Below are 19,535 nucleotides of genomic sequence, written 5' to 3' on the forward strand. Positions count from 1 at the left end.
TTTGGCATATTGCTTAGGTAATGAGCACTTTCTGTCTTCTCCCCATGCTCTCCATCAACCTTACAGTGACCTACTGAGCAGAGTTCCTGCAGATGAAAGTGACTCCCACAGCTGTATGTAACCCAGGCCTGCTTGAATCTATCTATGCAAGAGTCCTTTAAAAGCTCCTCCGCAGTGCCGGCAGCTGCCCTCTACTTACACAGCCCAAATTCATTTCATCCTTTCTCATGCTGCGAGTCCTCACTGCTCTTCAGATGAATCGGGTTCACCTGGTTAATAGAAATCCCACTCTTGCAAATTGTCTATTGAGCATCCATCAGGGACACTGGTCTAATTTACACTGAGACACAGTGCACAGTCTCTCTCTCTTTTTTTGAGGACACCATCAGCAAATGCACTTAACTATGAAGTATGCTTACTGCAAGAATCAGTCTGATGGAGTTGTTGGAATAATTTAAAGGCCTCCTGAAGGTCCTTTTTACTGTCACTTTGTAAGACCCGCTTGATTTAATCCTTTCCATTTGTCATCTTTACTTGTACCCTGCAACTCAGCAGTAAATCACTGAACATTTCATTTCCTCTCTGCAGATTGCTAAATTGAATTAGCAATCCAAAATGTAAAACTGGGGAAAGGGATCCCCTTGGACAAAACTAAAATGCCCATCTATTAAGAATTAAGCAATAGGAGAAGAGTGTTTTTCCACAATCCCTACATTACCTGACAAGAAATCTATATTAGAATTTGAAAGAGTTTTTTTTGTGCTTTTGTTTATTCAGTCATTTATTTTGCTGACAACCCTATGCTCAAATTAAATACTGTTGTGAATACATTATTGACACACAAATGTAGCTTCATTGATGTTTAGCCTCCGATGTGAACTGTGAATTAATGAGAATCACTTGCACATACATATTCAGCCCCTTCTTCCTCTGGTGATAAACTGAAATATTTGGCATGCCAGCAATGTCGAGATTTCCTAGTAATTTTCCTCCCGATTTTACTAGCGGGTGTGTGTGTGTGTGTGTGTTTGCGCGCGCGCGTGCACGTGCGTCTGAGAGAGAGAGAAACCCTCCAGCACGTCCGGGGACTTGCTTTACTGCACAGAAATCTGGTGTTTACAAACAAATTGATGAGTGATGGGTCCCTCCAGCCAACATGATGCACCTTCCAATTTCATTCCTCTGCATAAAATCCCAGTGTAAAGACTCTGGGGGCCTGCTTTGGCATTTTTGAATGTCTTGTTCTAATACACAGAATTATGACCTGAATTATTTACAAAGAAACAGATGAGCACTTGGGAGAAAAATGGGCCGCCATCATGCATAATCTTGCGAGCTGCAATTTAAATGAAGCTGTCATCTGGTCAGATTTACATAACATTACAATATGGGTCGACGTTGTAGCGCTCCGAGCTCAGTGTTATTAGCTTTAAAGTGTATTCCCGCTGTGCATCTGCTTCAACAGCATTGACTTTGCGCGTCCTTGAGTCAGCTAAAGGCAGTGATGTTACCACTGAGTCAGTGTTGCCCTGATGGAACTTAAACAAATGGCTATGAGACGTAAATCCAAGCCGTCTTAATCCCCACTTTGCATCGGACCTTGAAACCATTGACAGTGGTGCTCTTGCTCCTCTTGCTCTACAACCAAATGCGAGCAACTGTGAACAGCCGAGATGCCCCTAAAGTACAACCTCCCATCCATCACAGTGATTCAATATATATATATATATATATATATATACTATACACACACACACACACACACTGATTCAACTGCAAATAATTGCATGGAAATTTTGACACAGAAAAAAAGTGAGGGGGGGCAACATTGGTGTCACACCTGCTGGCTTGCACGGGATTCACATGGGAGGTGTCAGGATTGGGGGGTGTGGTGTTATATGAACATTTCTCCATTGACTGACAATTATGCCAAGATTTGTGAAGGTTTTCTGTTGTGCATTAACAATAGGCAGACGTTCGAAGTTAATGTTTCATCATGTACTTGTGATCGAACAATCATCATCATGTCCAACAGGCTTTACTTTCATTTATGTAATGAGACGATATTGCGGATTTCTACATGAAGTCCTCTTTGAAATGTACAACTGTCCCTAGACATGTTTATAGAGTGATTGAACATGACGGAGAAATGACAGCTTATTGTGGGTCTGCATCCTCTTAAACTGGCAAACCTTGAAAACCTGAGCAGCTCAAACGTGGTGAATTGGAAATGCAAAACAACATTTCAGATTATCCGTTCAGTAACTGCAACTATTGGCCTTGTAATGTTTTTAAGCAACTATGTGAAAGGTGTTTTTCTTTCCACGTCGAAGACAACTTTTCTGTTCATCGCTTTCAGCAGTTCTCATTAATATCTTATGTACTAGTGGTGCTGTTTTATTCTTACAGCCCAGTCATTACTCGCTTTAGCTACAGATGTGGGGCATTTCAAGTGTTATTGCTCATGTTATGCAAGGCTTATGCAACCTCCTCCTTGTTCACAAGTTCATTCTTGTGTTTTAAAAAAAGATGCGAGCTCTCAAAATTTAACCTTAAAAGTAAGTGAAAGGGTACCACTGGCTTTGAAGGTTGGGTTTTCCCTACAGTGTATTAAGCAAACTAAATGGAGTTCGTAATGAGCTGGACTGAGACCATAACGCGCACACACTCACACACACACACACACACACACACACACACACACACACACACACACACACACACACACACACGCGCACACACACATACCATGTCACCCTATATTTATAGGGACCCCTCATTGACTACATTAATTCCCGAGCCCTTATCCCTAACCTTAACTACATGCCTAACCTTAACCCTTACCTTAACCTTAACCTAATCCTAATTCTAACCTTAACCCTGAAACCAAGTCCTAACCCTAAAACAGACCGTTTTCCTCATAGGGACTCATAAAATGTCTCCACAGGTAGGTGGCTTCAGGACTTTGTATCCTGATGGGAACATTTGGTCCCTATTAGGACAGAAAAACCTGGTACACACATACACACACACACACACACACACACACACACACACACACACACACACACACACACACACACACACACACACACACACACACGCACACACACACACGCACACACACACACACCCCGAGCCATGCGTAGTGTAAGACAAACTGTTAAGTGGTTTTACTTATTAAAACCAGGTTAAGTAGATGAGGATTATTGTATGGATGGTCTTAGTGAGACAGAGTTCTTCAAAAGCCAGATGAGCTCTCTTATCTATCTTATTTCCAGCTTTCTCTCAATAGTGTGGGAATAACCACGGACACAAACTATCTTGGGATCATTTCCTTGGAGAGATAGAAAAGGTCACTGTAAACAAAGTCATTCTAACCATGACCTCACCCAAATAATTATAAACTTTAATGGTCGAAATCCTAGACACACACACATACACATAAAATGTTTTTCCCCATTCTGGATCCAAGCTGCTTACATTCTAACTAAACTACTACTACTACTACTACTACTACTTTCGGCTGTTCCCGTTAGGGGTCACCACAGCGGATAATCCATTTCCATTTCTTCCTGTCCTCTGCATCCTCCTCTGTCACACCAGCCACCTGCATGTCCTCCCTCAACACATCCATAAGCCTCCTCTTTGCCTCTTCCCTGGCAGCTCCATATTCAGCATCCTTCTCCCAACTAAATAAAGCTCTCGAGTTTTAAACTGAGGTCAACTTTTGTGACAAACCATGCGTTGCTGATGTATATATATGAATTTCAACCCGCTGTGGGATAAAAGAAAATGTTGACAAATCCCTGTGAAAGAAAACAGGACAAATAAGCTTTTTTTACGGGACGAGAAGATTATCTGTAGGTGTACTTAGTGGAGGAGATGTCCTCTGATTGAGCCACATTCATTTTGCTTAACGCATGACATGACTCAGTCTGACCTTATTGTGCTGTAGTTACGGTGCATTTGGGTTTCTCTACTGGCATGATCTGCTGAGATGGCTGTAGTCTTTTTGCAATGAAAAATGACAACGTGTGGCAGTTTGCTTGATCCTCATTGCTTAAATACCAACTGAGATGCCATGTGGTGGTCAATATATCACTCTACTACTACTACTACTACTACTACTACTAATACTACTACTACTACTACTACTACTACTACTACTACTACTACTACTCGGGGCAGCATGGTGGCCCAGTGGTTAGCACTGTTTGCCTCACAGCAAGAAGGTCCTGGGTTCAAAGGCCATCCCAGGTCCTTTCTGTGTGGAGTTTGCACGTTCTCCCCATGTCTGGGTGGGTTTTGTCTGGGTGCTCCAGTTTCCTCTCATTGTCAAAAAGACATGCATATTAGGGTTAGTTCTCCTGCCTGTGCCCCTGACCAAGGCAAAGGAAAGAAGAACTGGAGTTGGTCCTCAGCGCTGCAGCTGCCCACTGCTCCTTTACTATAGGATGGGTTAAATGCAGAAAACAAATTCATTGTAACCTGTACAATTGTACAATGACAAAATAAAGTGGCTTTCCTTCTTCTTTCTTCTGCTTTTGGCTGCTCCCGTTAGGGGTCACTACAGCAGATCATCCATTCCCATCTCTTCCTGTACTCTGCATCTTCCTCTGTCATGCCAGCCACCTGCATGTCCTCCCCCACCACATCCATAAACCTCCTGTTTGGCCTTCCTCTTTTCCTCTTCCCAATATATGCAGAATCTCTCTTCCACACATGTCCAAACCATCTCAATCTTGCCTCTCTTGCTTTGTCTTCAAACCGTCCAACCTGAGTAGTGCCTCTAACATACTCGTTCCTATTACTAATCATGTCCTTCTTCGTCACTCCCAACAAAAATCTCAGCATCTTCAACTCTGCCACCTCCAGCTCCGCCTCCTGTCATTTCATCAGTGGGTCAACAGGTCAACATGTTGACCTGAAATATGCGAATCATAAATCAGGTCATAAAGCATAAATCAGGTCAACATCGGGCATCCAGGTGGCGTGGCGGTGTATTCCGTTGCCTACCAATACAGGAATCGCCGGATCGAGTCCCTGTGTTACCTCCGGCTTGGTCGGGCATCCCTACGGACACAATTGGCCATGTCTGCAGGTGGGAAGCCGGATGTGGGTTATGTGTCCTGGTCGCTGCGCTAGCGCCTCCTCTGGTTGGCCGGGGCATCTGTTCAGGGGGAGGGGGAACTGGGGGGAATAGCGTGATCCTCCCACGCACTACGTCCCGCTGGCAAAACTCCTGTCAGGTGAAAAGAACCAGCTGGTGACTACACATGTATCGGAGGAGGTGTGTGGTAGTCTGCAGCCCTCCCTGGATCGGCAGAGCGGGTGGAGCAGCGACTGGGACAGCTCAGAAGAGAGGGGTAATTGGCCGGATACAATTGGGGAGAAAAAGGGAGGAAAACAATCCAAAATATATATATTTATATATATATATATATAAAATCAAATTAGTCAAGTAAATCTATGAGACAGTACAAGCCTGTTTCATGCCATAGGCAATCATCAGCTGTCAATAAAACTACTCGAGTCTCATAAAGAATTTACTTGACTAACTGGATTATTTTGCCCCTTATTTGTTGAGCACTTTCCCTACCATTGAGTGTTTTCTTTTAACAAAGCTATATATTTTTCAGGTCAATATATCTCTCTAAGGACAAAAAAATGGTTGATATGATGTGATTTACTTCAAACCCCATTTAAATGCATCTCCTGCTCCACAGCTTTACTGTCATTTGTCAAATGAAAGAAGTTTTCTCAAGCTTAAAGGGGTTGGTCTAACTTAAAAAGATAAGCTTGTACAGTATATAAGTGAAATCTGGGTCACAAGAGACATAAAGTCAACATTTATGTAAGAGGCAATGGAAACAATGAAAAAACACTGGCTATGCTGAAGTGTTTTATCATATGAAGACATAAAGCATATTAATCTATCTACTGTCTAGCAGAGCATAAATTAATGGTAATTGATTTAACACAGTGTATTAAGTTTAGTAACACAGTGCCTCTGTGCTTATGTGTCACCACTCATTTAATTGCCAGTAATAGCGTGGGCTCTGGTGCATTTGGATAGAGTCAGCTATCAGTAATGCTTAGCAAATATTTCAAAGTAGAAAATGTCTATGGTATTAAAAAAAAATCTTTGGAGAACCTGAATCATTCACTTTACTTCATATATTGTCCAAGTCAAAGGTCGTCCTCTCACAACTCTAAGACCGGTGAGGCACTGATGGATAAATAGATTTGTTATTGTGCTTCGTTGGGAATTTTGTTGCCACATCCTGTTCATTTAAACACAAGGTTATCGCCATGCATACATACCTTAAATACAGACGGGTGACAAATTAAAGGAAAAACCTGGATGCTTGCAGTGTAGAACTGAATCGACAGTTCCTGAGGCAGGTTGAACTTCTTGAGCTGGTGGAGGAAGTACATCCTCTGCTGGGCCTTTTTGATGATTGTGTCCATGTTGGATGCCCACCTTAGGTCCTGGGAAATTGTGGAACCCAGAAATCTGTTGGTTTTCACTGAAGACACTGAGTATGGTGAGGGGGGGTAGTGTTGGGGGGGCTCTTCTTGACTGTCTCTCCCCTGTTTTAAGCATGTTCAGCTCCAGGTTGTTATGGCCGCACCAGAGGGCCAGCTGATCAACCTCCCATCTACATTACAGCTGTCAGTGAGTATTCCAAATTTGAATACATAATCGAATTGTAAAAAAAAAACAGACATTCGAGTGTGAAAATTAGGGTTAGGGTTAGTATGTTTGTCGGGCTAGGGTTACGGTCTAGGGGGAGGGTTCAGCACTACTGCACTGCGGCTGTCTGCCTCATACATTCTCGCGGGGGCCTTGGCTGCTGCACTAAATACATTGCATGATGGACAGGAGTCACACAATGTCATTTTCGTTGGTTGAAAATGAAATTTAGGTCAAGCTGAAATGAGCGAATAATTCAACAATAACTGTGTGGTAAAGATGGCAGAGAGTTCACAACCCTACTCAGCCACAGACAGAGTTGATTTTCACTCCGAATAATCTAAAAAGCCCCGTTTGGAAATCCTTTGCATTTTGGTCAGTAAACGTAAAAATTGTGGAACCTCGAGATAAAGTCATATGCAAGCTATGTAAGCTACAGTTAGCTTACCGTTCCACCACTAGTAAGCTGAGGGCACATGAAGTTTTACAATATAGGACATTATTTTGTTTATTTTGTAATGTGTAGGCATGTAGATCTTTTAAAAGAAGTGTTTACATTGAAATAAATATACCTATACAAGTAGTTATGTCTCTCATTGGATTGGTTTGCCCTCTTATGGCTATAATGTGTAAAAAATATATTTGAATGGGTTCGAACCTATATGTGTTTTTTAAAGATAATTTTTTTCAGCATTTTCTGCTTTATTTTAACAGTGACAGTACAAAGAGACAGGAAGGGCACGGGAGAGAGAGAGAGGGGATGACATGCAGCAAAGGGCCTGGGCCGGATTCGAACCCAGACCACTGCGTTAAGGACTCGGTACCCGCTTTACCAGGTGAGCCACCGGGGTGCCCCTTATGTGTTTTTTTAGAAGGAATAATCAAACGTAATTTTTGGCCAATTTCGACAGCCTTAGTCTATATGTAGACTTGTCACTATCCCGGATAAGGCCAATAATGGTTGTGTCGTCCACAAACTTCAGGAGTTTAACAGATGGGTCGCCTGAGGTGCAGTCATTTGTGTAGAGGGAGAAGAGTAGAGGGGAGAGCACACTTCCCTGGGGGGCACCATTGCTGATTGTCTGGTTGCTGGATGTGATTTTCCCCAGCCTCACCAACTGCCTCCTGTCTGTCAGGAAATTTTTAATCCACTGGCAGATGGGGGCTGGTACAGTGAGCCAGGTGAATTTGGAGTGGAGGATATCTGGGATGATGGTGTTAAATGCTGAGCTGAAGTCCACAAACTGGACCCCTTGCATATATCCCCCCAGGAGCTGAGGTGTTGGAAGATGTAGTGCAACCCCATATGGACTGCATCATCCACTGACCTGTTTGCTCAGTATGCAAACTGCAGGGGGTCGAGCAGGGGGCCAACGTCAGTCTCTTGAAGGATTTCATGACCACAGATGTCAGGACAATGGACCTGTAGTCATTCAATCCTGTGATACAGGGTTTCTTGGGAACAGGGATGATAGTGGAGTTCTTGAAGCAGGAGGGGACGTCACACAGCTCCAGTGATCTGTTGAAGATCAGTGTGAAAATGGGGGCCAGCCGGTCAGCACAGACTTTAAGACAGGAGGGTGACACGCCATCCGGGCCCAGTGCCTTCCTGGTCTTCTGTCTCTGGAAGAGCTAGCGCATGTCCTCAACACAGCTCCTGAGTGCAGGTGTGGGTTTGGTGGGGAGGGGTAGTGGCTGGCAGGGAATGCAGTTGGTCGTGTATTGTGGCCGGAGAGGGGGAGGGGTGTGAAAGTTTGCTTTTCAAACCTGCAGTAAAACTCATTTAGATCGTCAGGCAGATGATGGTTCCCTGCAGTGTGTGGGGATGGTCTCATGTAGTTGGTAATGTCTTTCAAACCACTCCAGGTTGATAGTAGAACAGAGTACAGTGCTACAGAGCAGAGCAGTACAAGGTCAGTCAAGGCAGAACAGAGAAGGACAGCGCAGGACTGCAGAGCAGTTCAGTGGGCCTATACAAGACTGTTGGAGTGACGCTAAGTTTAAATATTCTAAAAAAAACTTTCCATTTATTGTAGTTAATGACAAAAATACTTGGATGTAAGACATGTAAAGATGCTGTGTCTCTTGGGGTACATAGAACAGCAAAACTAAGATATTCGTGAGTGGCAGAATTGTAGAGTTGCCCCATATGGCAACAGCAGGGAGAAACAAATTAAATCACTGAGGAACAAAAATACAAGAACACGGCGTCTCTCAGAGCCATAAACTAGCAGAAGAAATAGTCAAAAAACAGGATGAAAAAGCTCTGGAATGCAGCTTTCACAAAAGAGCTTCTAGCCTCAACTCAGCATGACTTCAGAACAGCATATTATGTCGCTAAAAATATAACACCGTGCTGATCATCCTGGACTAATAGAACCAGAGGTCAAATGGTATAAATGTGGGTCACTTCACACAAATGCCTCATGTACAGACATCGCTTATTTCCTATCGACAGAAATGAGGCAGACATTACTGGCAAGTATTAGATCTACTCAACCCAATGTCACTGTTACTGTGGATGAAAGCACCCCAATATGTAAAACACCTGGCCTTATTGTGTACCTCAGAACACCAGTTAAAGACTCAGAACCATTTACCTTTTTCTTAGATCTTACTGAGCTCAAGAATACCACCATAGTAGGAATTACTGTTGGACTACTAAACTGTCTGTTGAGATACGGCCTTAATTATGTCTTATGTAAAGACTCTCTGGTTGGGTTCTGTTCAGCTGGTGCTTCTGTAATGTTAGGCAAAAAGGCGGCGGTGTACTCAAAGCTGAAAAGTAAATTTCTAAATCTCATAGGCTAACATTGCCTTAATCGTAAGTTTTAGCTTTCTGTTGGGGATGCAGTGAAGTGCTGCACAGAGACCAACCACTTTACAAATTTTTTTAGACAAGTTACATTGTCTGTCCTGGGTCCGACGTTAAACTGCAACCACCGGGTTGTCGGTGACTAAACCGGCATCCCCACTTCAACCCCTTGGGTTGTTGTGAGGAGGGTGTGTGGACACCCAGCAGACTAAAAACAAAACCTGTCAAAGGGCGGATGAGTTCCTCTGTGAGCCAACAGCGATCCATACCTGGGGAGGAGATAGGGACCACCAGGTACTCCCCCTACTGAAACACAATGATGACTCAACCTTGTTGGGCATCAGCTGTGCTCCTACGACCTCCATAGGTTACGGAACTGATGATGATGATGATGTTGTCTGTACAGTCAGTCACCTAAAAACTTGAGGGGGCTTGATGCTGCGGCCTCTAAAGTAGGTGTCTACTTGAGATGGATTGGGTGTGTCTTGGTGATAAGGTGGGTTGCTTCATCCTATAGAACAGCAAATGCTGTTTGGACAATGTATAGTGCAATGTACAAGCTCCTCACCACTGCAAGTGAAGATGTAGAAATAAATTCAAGTGAGAGATGCATTTATGAAGATCTAGCAGCAAAGTTGAGCAGAGTTGCTGTCATGAAAACTTGGGTATTATGATGGATGGTCTTGAGGAGCTTAAAGACTTGTCTGAATCTCTGCAGTCCAGAGAGTCTCACAGTCAATCAATTTGATAAAAAGGCAGATAGATGTATTTTCTGCCATGAGAGATAGTCCAGATGTGGTCCATCATACAAAGATTCATGTGAGGCTATTCAGATAGGTTCATTTAATGGTGTGCCTTTACAGAAGGACACCAGACAAAAGGTTATTGATCGTGGCAAGTTTTATGATGCATTATGCACAAGCAAGACACGTAGGATGATCCCAAATGAGGAAGAATCAGTCTTCCACAAACTAAATGTGTTGGATCAAAGCACATGGCCACTCCCACTACCATTACTGTATGATCAAGTCAAGTCAATTTTATTTGTAAAGCCCAATATCACAAATTACAAATTTGCCTCAAGGGGCTTTACAGCAACACAACACCCTGTCCTTAGACCCTCGCATCGGATAAGGAACAACTCCCTAAAAAAAAAAACAACCTTTAACAGGGAGAAAAAATAGGAAGAAACCTCAGGGAGAGCAACAGAGGAGGGATCTCTCTCCCAAGACGGAAACGTGCAGTGGATGTTGTGTTTACACAATTTACAGAATACAACATTGAAAGAGGATAACATAATTATAATGGAATTATAAAATTTATGAAGAATATATTGCTACGTGTCACATCATAGGGCAACATGTTTGCAAAAAACAGAGTATGTCCCTTGCCATTTAACCTGGTTATTCTTTTTTACAGCATAGCATGGATCTGCAGGAAGTTAGAGAACTTTGCAGTTAGTTAAAGATAGGATTCTCTGGAGAGAAACAGAGCTACATGGATTTCAAGGAAAATCCAAATATGCCAGTGCATGGAGCCCTGATGAAACTCAAACATTCAATGGAAACGGTTGCTGTTAGGAGTGTAGTATGACAGAGGTTTTTCAGAAATGAATAATGTTGTCACACCATTGTGTGCCCACAGCTCAGAGTTGAAAACACATCAGCTGGTATGTTTCGTTTCATTTCTTAATTTACACACACACACACACACACACACACACACACACACACACACACACACACACACACACACACACACACACACACACACACACACACAAGATACAACATATAATTTGCAAGGGTATGTGAAGGAGAATTGTCTAAAAACCCTTCAGGAGCTTGAAAAGTGGCATTCTCCTGGCAGCACAGTACAGGAAGTCATTACAGCAATGTGGTAGTATATACAATTTGTATGAGTCTATCAATAATTTTAGACATAGTAAAAAATGGAGACATGGTTTAGCATATCACTTGACAACAATGTATCCCATAAACAAGTATAATGGATCAGTCATAGTCATAAGATACACACACACACACACACACACACACACACACACACACACACACACACACACACACACACACACACACACACATCAAGAACACTCAATCATAATACATGCAAGTATACACAAACACTATCATTAATAAACTAAGAGCATACTCTCTTGTGATATGGCTTAGAGTTTTCATAAGACAAGAAAGATAAAGGAGAAAATAAACACAAGTAATACTGAGAAAAAATAAAAACAAGTGATATTCATAATAGGCCTTTAGACTTACATGACAAAGGAAAATATTGGTTGGACCCAGCTTATATAAGCAGTCCATATGGAAAATATTGACTGGTTAGGAGAAGTGACTCCAGGGCTCTTTTAAACTGCTGTGAAGACAAATTCCAAAAAATTAAAGGCAGAAAATTCCATATTTTGGACCCTTGTTAGAGTCATTTTGACAAGGGCCAAACTGTTATGACCAGCCTACTGGGCCAGAGCATCGCTGAAATGGCAAGGCTTGTGGGGTGCTCCCAGTCGCCAGTGGTGAGTACCTACCAATAGAGGCCTGAGGAGGGACAAATCATAAACTGACGACAGTGTGGGGCACCCAAGGCTCATCGACATGCGAGGGCAATGAAGCATATCCCACGTGGTCTGAACTGACAGAAGGTCTACTGTGGCACAAGTCACAGAAAATCTTAATAGTGGTTACGGGAGGAATATGTCACAACACACAGTGCATAATAACCTGCTGCATGTGGGGCTGCATAGCCGTAGACCAGTCAGAACTGGACCTTGTAGCTGTTGAAGAAGGTTGCTGGTCCAGTGAGTCCCGTTTTCTTTTTAAATTACGTGGATGGCCATGTCCAAAGACACATAGGTCAGGTGAATCGGCCGTACTAAATCGTCCCTAGGTGTGAATGTGTCGGCCCTGTGATGGACTGGCAACCTGTCCAGGGTGTCTCCCCGCCTGCTGCCCAATGACTGCTGGGATAGGCTCCAGCATCCCATGACCCCAATTGGGATAAGCGGCCTGGATAATGGATGGATGGATGGATGGATGGACCCTTGTTAGAATATACTAAACTGAGATTGGGAAGTATGGGGATGGGGGAGTCTAAGGAGACAAGCTACGTGTGGAATAACTATAAAATTGATAATTATATGCAGATATGTCATGAAAAAAAGGGGGGAAGGGTTCTATGAACTATGAACAAAAGGGGCGACAGTGGCTCAGGAGGTAGAGCATGTCGTCTGATGAGAAGGTTGCTGGTTTGATCCTCGGCTCCTCCTTGCAAAAGATCGAGGTGTCCTTGAGCAAGACTTACCCCTTAACTGCTGGTGGGGGGTCTGTAGGCTGGAAGCCATGCCAAGGCCTACATGTTACCTCACTATTTTCTGTTTTGTCTATCTGTGTTGTAATTTTTGATTCTTGTCCTCTTTGATTCTGTAGATTTTGATGTGTTTGTGAGAGGTTTTATTTCCCTATTGGTTTGGTATATACGTATGTGTTGTATTTTGAATGTTTTTTCTATAGAATAAAAGAGAAAAAAAACTGCTGCCAATGAGCTGACTGGCACCATGCATGGTTGACACCACCGTCAGTGTATGAGTGTGTGTGTGTGTGTGTGTGTGTGTGTGTGTGTGTGTGTGTGTGTGTGTCCATGAATGTGAAGTGTTCATTAATTGTAAAGTGCCTTGAGTAGCTTGTGCAGCTAGAAAAGTGCTATATAAATTCAGCCTATTTGCCATTTACCAAATAAAGCAATCCGGAGATGGTTCCCTTGATAAACACTGAGGACACCTAACTGAAGAAATGAAGGCTGAGAGGAATGCCTTCGATTTAGGGTGAATGCAGCTATATTGAGACGTTTTTTGTAATTCTACCTCATCATCGCATTCTTGTCATCAATTATAAAAAATAACCCAACATGTAAAAAATTCCTGAAGTCCTCAAGGTGTCTACTTTCTTTATGTGAAGAAATTAAGTGTGTATGATATTTTTACAAATTATGGCTCACCACTTTGCTGCAGTTGACATACAACTATTTTCAGTGATATGTTTGGTAATTTGGAAAATAGAATATTTATAAAGAATATTTTAAACTGGTTTGTTTTTCTTAACTTTAAATATATGTCTAAGCTTTCTTGATATTACGTATATATTAGCCTATTATGATGTGTTATGATAGTCTAATGGATTATTACGTCAGCAGATAGGCTTAGGCCCTATAGGCTAGGCTATTGATTAAGGTTTTAAACTGATTAAAGAATCCAACATGTTTTCAAAAATATGTAATTTATTTAAAACATTTTGTAGAATTAAAATCATCTTTTGATCAATTCATCAGTTCATCAACAAACAGTACATAGTACATTTATCAACATATCAATTCACCAACATCATCACCAACATCAACCAATCATCGTTTATTTTTTTTGTTTTTGTTTTTAATGGTGCATCGGCCAGGTGAATCGGCCATACTAAATTGTCCCTAGATATGAATGTGTGTGTGTGTGTGTGTGTGTGTGTGTGTGTGTGTGTGTGTGTGTGTGTGTGTGTGTGTGTGTGTGTGTGTGTGTGTGTGTGTGTGTGTGTTTGTGTGTGTGTCAGCCCTGTGTGATGGCCTGGCAGCCTGTCCAGGGTGTCGACCCGCCTGCCGCCCAATGACTGCTGAGATAGGCTCCAGCATCCCTGCGACCCTGAGAGCAGGATACGTGGTTTTGTGACAACCCCGGTGTCAGCCCAGCTTCTGTAACATGGCCAGCGACCCAGCACAGCCCAGAAACACACTTGTACCCACTTCCCCCCTCAACGGCAGGGAGACTGAGCGACACACCTGGCCCCAATCAGAGGCTGAGGAGGAGCCCCAGGATAAAAGGGAGCCAAAGACAGCCGCCAGGGAGCGAGAGGTAGCGATAGTTGTGTTAGCTGCCCAGCGTAGGAGCCAAGGAAGACGGGAGCCAGCCGGTCGAGACAAGGAGCAGTTCTTCGTGTTGAGCGTTTTTTTGGTTTGTCTTTTGAATAAATGCCCACAGCGGGCCAACCTGCCGACGGTCTCTGTTTCGTTGTTGGGTCGGGTGCTAAAGCTCCCCCGTGGTTGTCACAGTTGGTGGAGAATGCGGGCAGTGTGAAACCACTACCAGAGCACCCGATTCAGCCGAAGCATGGAGGCCGCAATGCAGCTACTGATCCAAGCCCAAACCAAGCAGGCTGAGGGCATGGCCACTCTCCAGACGATGGTGGTGCAGCTGGGCGCCCGACACACCACGGCGCTGCCCGGAGGGACACCAGCCAGCCGGCTCACCAAACAAACACCGGAGGACGACGTGACGGCGTACCTGGAGGTCTTCGAGCGGGTGGCAACGCGAGAGGGCTGGCCCGAGGCACAATGGGCGAATATCGTCACCCCGTTCCTGACGGGAGACGCGCAGCGAGCGTACCAGGACTTGGACACTGTAAGTGCAGCTGATTATAAAATCGTTAAGAAAGCGATTCTGAACATTCATGGACACAATTTGGCTGCTAGGGCCCAACAGGTTTTTTCTTGGGAATATAACGGCACCGAGCCGGTGCGCAGCCAGTTGGCTCAATTGCGAAGGCTGACATGTAATTGGTTGACAGAGGGGGATGGCCCGGACGTGGTTGACAGGGTCATACCTGATAAATGTGTACGCTCCCTGCTGCCGGAGGCCCAAAGGTGGGCCACCCAGAAATCCCCGACCTCAATTGATGAACTAGCTCAAGTGCTGGAAGCATACCAGGTAGCCCAGCAGATGAAGGGCGCGGCCGCCCAAAGCGCTCGCCCTAGGGAGGCGCGGCCCGAGAGACAGGTGAGGGCCCACCACCTCCCAGAGAAGAACCCGACCACCATCACCCTGAAAGGACTGGCGCTGCTATTCCTGCGGACAGAAGGGACACCTAGCTCGCCAGTGCCCCGGCGGAGGCAAAGCATCCATGCCCACTGCCAGCGCCACAGAACCCCCTTCAGCCGGACGCTGTTTATTCTCCGACTGCCTGACCTCCGAGGGGTCCGAAGCGCCCCGCCTACCAGTAAAAGTGGGGTGTCAGGATACGTGGGCTCTTCTCGACATGGGCAGTCACCTGTCCCTGGTCCGACCCGACCTCGTCGATGGCCCCCCAGGGGAGATGGTGGAAGTGACCTGCATACATGGCGACGTCCGCAGCTACCCGACTCATCACATCGTGATCCAGACCCCAAAGGGTACGTATGCGGTACAGGTGGGGGTGGTCCCAGAGCTGCCGGTTCCCCTCCTCCTGGGCCGAGACTGCCCCCTGCTGGAGAAGTACTGGGGTGAATGCCGCGACAGAGGCCGAGGCTGGCCACGCGCCACCCGGAGGCGCAGGCACCGTCATCCCGCTGCGTGCGCAGCTCTGAGTTACATTTCACGTACTCCAAAATGGCTGAGAGGGTTATTGCATTGTGACATCATCCACAATAGCTCGCTGGAAAAAAGAAAAACGATGGAGGTGAATTCCCCGTGCCAATCCCGGACAATATGACCCCCTGTGGTCATATGTCCTCCCACCCAGGCACGTAGCCAGGTAGGTGGTTTTCGTGTCTGAACCCCCCCCCGAAACCCCACGGCCCGTCTGAAATGGCACCAATAATTATTTAGTTATCGTTTTGATTATTTGTCACCGCCCCTCTAGCCTACTCATACACTGCATCTATCCAAACATGATGTATCTTATTGGTCTGTTTCGTAAAACAAATAAAATCACACGCTTTTGATTGGCTCAGTAGTCCATGGGCCAGACCATATTTCGGTACACTCAAGGTGGCAAAACTTACTTATAATTTTTGAAACGATCCATGTCTGTAGATGATATTTTGGTATGATAACCATTCCTGAGTGGCAGCTGTATCATAGCTATCAGCTCATGAAGTTAACCACCCGCTAAAGTAAATTGCATTTTAGATGCTGGTGCATATCCTGGTTTAGCCTCATGGTCAGGACATTTTTCAATATTCTATAATATTGTCTTTGGTATCATTTTAAAGGGGACCTTCTTAGCTTTCATTCAAGCCCTGTTGTGGATATTTCTCACAAATATAGAGGTCACTTGAGCTCTTCAACCCGTCAATAACACACATCTTTCTGCAATGTTCGCCTAAACTATATACTTTCTTTTAGCCCTGTGGCATCTAGGAATATCAGGGACACAAAACACAAAAACTGGAATACTCACAGGACTGTAAAGATTCAGGAAATGTATAATATACCCATACTATTTCATTGTGTGAGGTGATTGTGAGCCTTAAATGAGAACTAGACCAAAGCCAGTTAGGTCACAAACTGGTCTCTATACATTTGTTTAAATACACAATCAAAATACATGATAAAAAGGAATACCATAGTGAGGTAATTAACTATTTTAGTATTTTAAACAACATTGACGTTTACATATACTTAGTCAATGATACATGTAATCCCATATCATTAGTGGGTATATGTAATGGTAATGGGTAGGGTAATGGGTATATGTGAATATGGTTACATTATTGTTATCAAGCTCTGGGTAACCAAGTCCAGAATCAACATCCTGTGCATCAATAGACTACTACCACAGTAATACCATCAGAATCATCACACTGTCATTCATCAAACTGCTCGTTTCTCTCATCATCTGACTCCCCAAGTTCAAAGTCCAGTTCTGGACCATCCTGCTGTTTTTGGTTACTGCGGGTCTGTAACCTGCACATGTCTGTGCATGGAAGTCCATTTGACAGGCACATGCAGCTTGGCATTTTGCATGAATGCACACACTTGCATGTTAGCATTTCAAAGACCACATCTGGTGCAGGTGGGGTGCGCATCCAGTAAATGGCCAGCTTGCCTTCATCGTCTGTCCATCCATACTCAGTAGGGCTTGGCACCACAGGGTTAGCCTGCAGACAGCACTTCCATATTGCTGCCTGATAGTTGGCTCGTTGAACATGCATAAAGAGACAGTCTCTACATGGTGGCAGCTGGCTGGACTCAACCTCTCCCCTTTTGGTGCAGAAGAGCTGGTAACGCAGTTTGTTCACCTCAGCAGTGCTGCTATTAGCAACATACATCCGACAGGTGAACTGCTCAATTTTCTGGAACAGCTCATCACTCACATTCCATGTCTGTCCCAGTTGACTAAAAGTCTCTTGGCAGGAAGTGTGCTTTCTCACTATCTTCAGGGCATTCAGCTTCCCTCGACCAGCGAATGCACTGACAGTGTCGCAGCCTGTGAAGGCATGTAAGCCAATTAGGCTGTCACAGATGCTGTCTCCAAGTGAACTTGCCAGTTTGGTGATGTCGACAAACCGTGTGCGGTTCTGAGTCCCACACTTCTGGTAGATGGGACAGGTGATGTCCTTCTGGAAGCCAAGACAAAGCACCATGACATCAGTGTCCTCAGCTGTGATGATAACTGACTTTGAGCTCGCATTTGCTGCATGCAATGCATGCAGGGGCAGACGGGTGTCAGCTTCTTCATGTGTGGAGTGCAGTTCTGCTGCTTCCTCACACCCATCTTCTGTCAACTTGTAGCAGGTTTCCTCACAGGTCATGTACAACACCTTGCCATGCAGCATAGCTCTGTATCGTGGGAGTTTCCACTCTTCCACCAGAAACTTGATGAGACTGGTCTTGTTGGAGGAACTGCACAGAAATTTTCTCCACTGCTGGACGTGGTGTCCCCCTGCAAGATTCTTGTACTGGAGAGTGATGTCTCCACCCCGGTTCAGTCGTTCAGCATCTTTGATCGAAGTCTGGTGATAGACATCAAAAACAACATCAATCCTCCCACTCTGTGCTCCCTCATTGAGGACCTGGGTTAAGGCTGACTCTGCCACCTGTGCAAAGGTTTTGTTGTTGCCATTCATTTTTTGGACCAGGCTCATCCCATCAATGATGGAAGTAGATGGGACTGGGATGTCTTCTGCAGGAGATACATTCTTTTCAAGCTCTCTGGCAAGTGCAGCCTTGTTTGTTTTTCGTAAGGACCCATCAGCATTTGCCAGTGCCCATGGTAGTGGGCCCAATGGGTAGGCAAGGACATCCCTCAGATTCACCTTCCTGCTTTCAGCCACCAGGATCATGTGACTGAAAAGGTTTCTATCTGCCTTCAGAACCACATCCTGTGCTTTCTTTCCATGAGCTTGTTTTGTGCTGACATTGGAGAATGTTTTCAGACTTTGCTTGGTCATCTTGTCGTGGAATTTCACAGGTGGTGGGTCTGCATCTAACCTTGTTTGCTGGAATGCTTGGTAGGCCTCTTCTCCTTTCTCAAGAGCTCTCAAGAGATCTATGGTCACATCAGGTGGAGCCATGTTGCCAGTGGAGAGGCTAACCAAATCAATCTCATCAGGGGACATAGGATTGAGCCAGTTATTCTCCATAAGGTCCATGAGAGACTGGGCATCTGCTTCATCTCTCTTGATCCTTGGACTCTGTAGATCTGGATGAGACCATTTGCACCTGCCTTGACCTGTCAGGTCTCTCAGCTGTCTGAGGTACATGCTTCTATACTCAGCTGTGAGATAATATTTGGTCACAGCTCCTGGCTTCAAGCTGAACCCATTTGTCCCTCCAGCTGTTTGGGTGTCTTTGTTCACCGTGTCTTCTATAGCTTGGTCAACAGGGATTCGGCCAAAGGGATTGGTGGAGCCCAGTTGGACTGAGAAGCCTCCTTCCATGAATTCTGTGTACACATCTGGGTGTGTGATGGGCAGCTCAGACATCTGGGCGTAGTAGTAGGGGAGGTAGCGTGCATAATTCATCCTGTCATAAGCAAAGCACCATGGGATCATTGCTCGAATGCTAGCCAAGTGTAGCATCCAGTCTCCCTCTCTGGATGCTCGGATGAGCCTCAACAAGATTTCAACCATGTCCAAATAGGACATCCAGAAGTTCGAGAGGCTGCCGTTTCCACCTCTAAGGAACTCACGGTAGACTTCAAATAGATCCATGATGCGTGTACAAGAGCTGTTCTCGAGGACCTCCTTCAAAGCATG

Source organism: Lampris incognitus, chromosome 3, assembly GCF_029633865.1.
Source record: "Lampris incognitus isolate fLamInc1 chromosome 3, fLamInc1.hap2, whole genome shotgun sequence".
Classification (NCBI taxonomy): domain Eukaryota; kingdom Metazoa; phylum Chordata; class Actinopteri; order Lampriformes; family Lampridae; genus Lampris; species Lampris incognitus.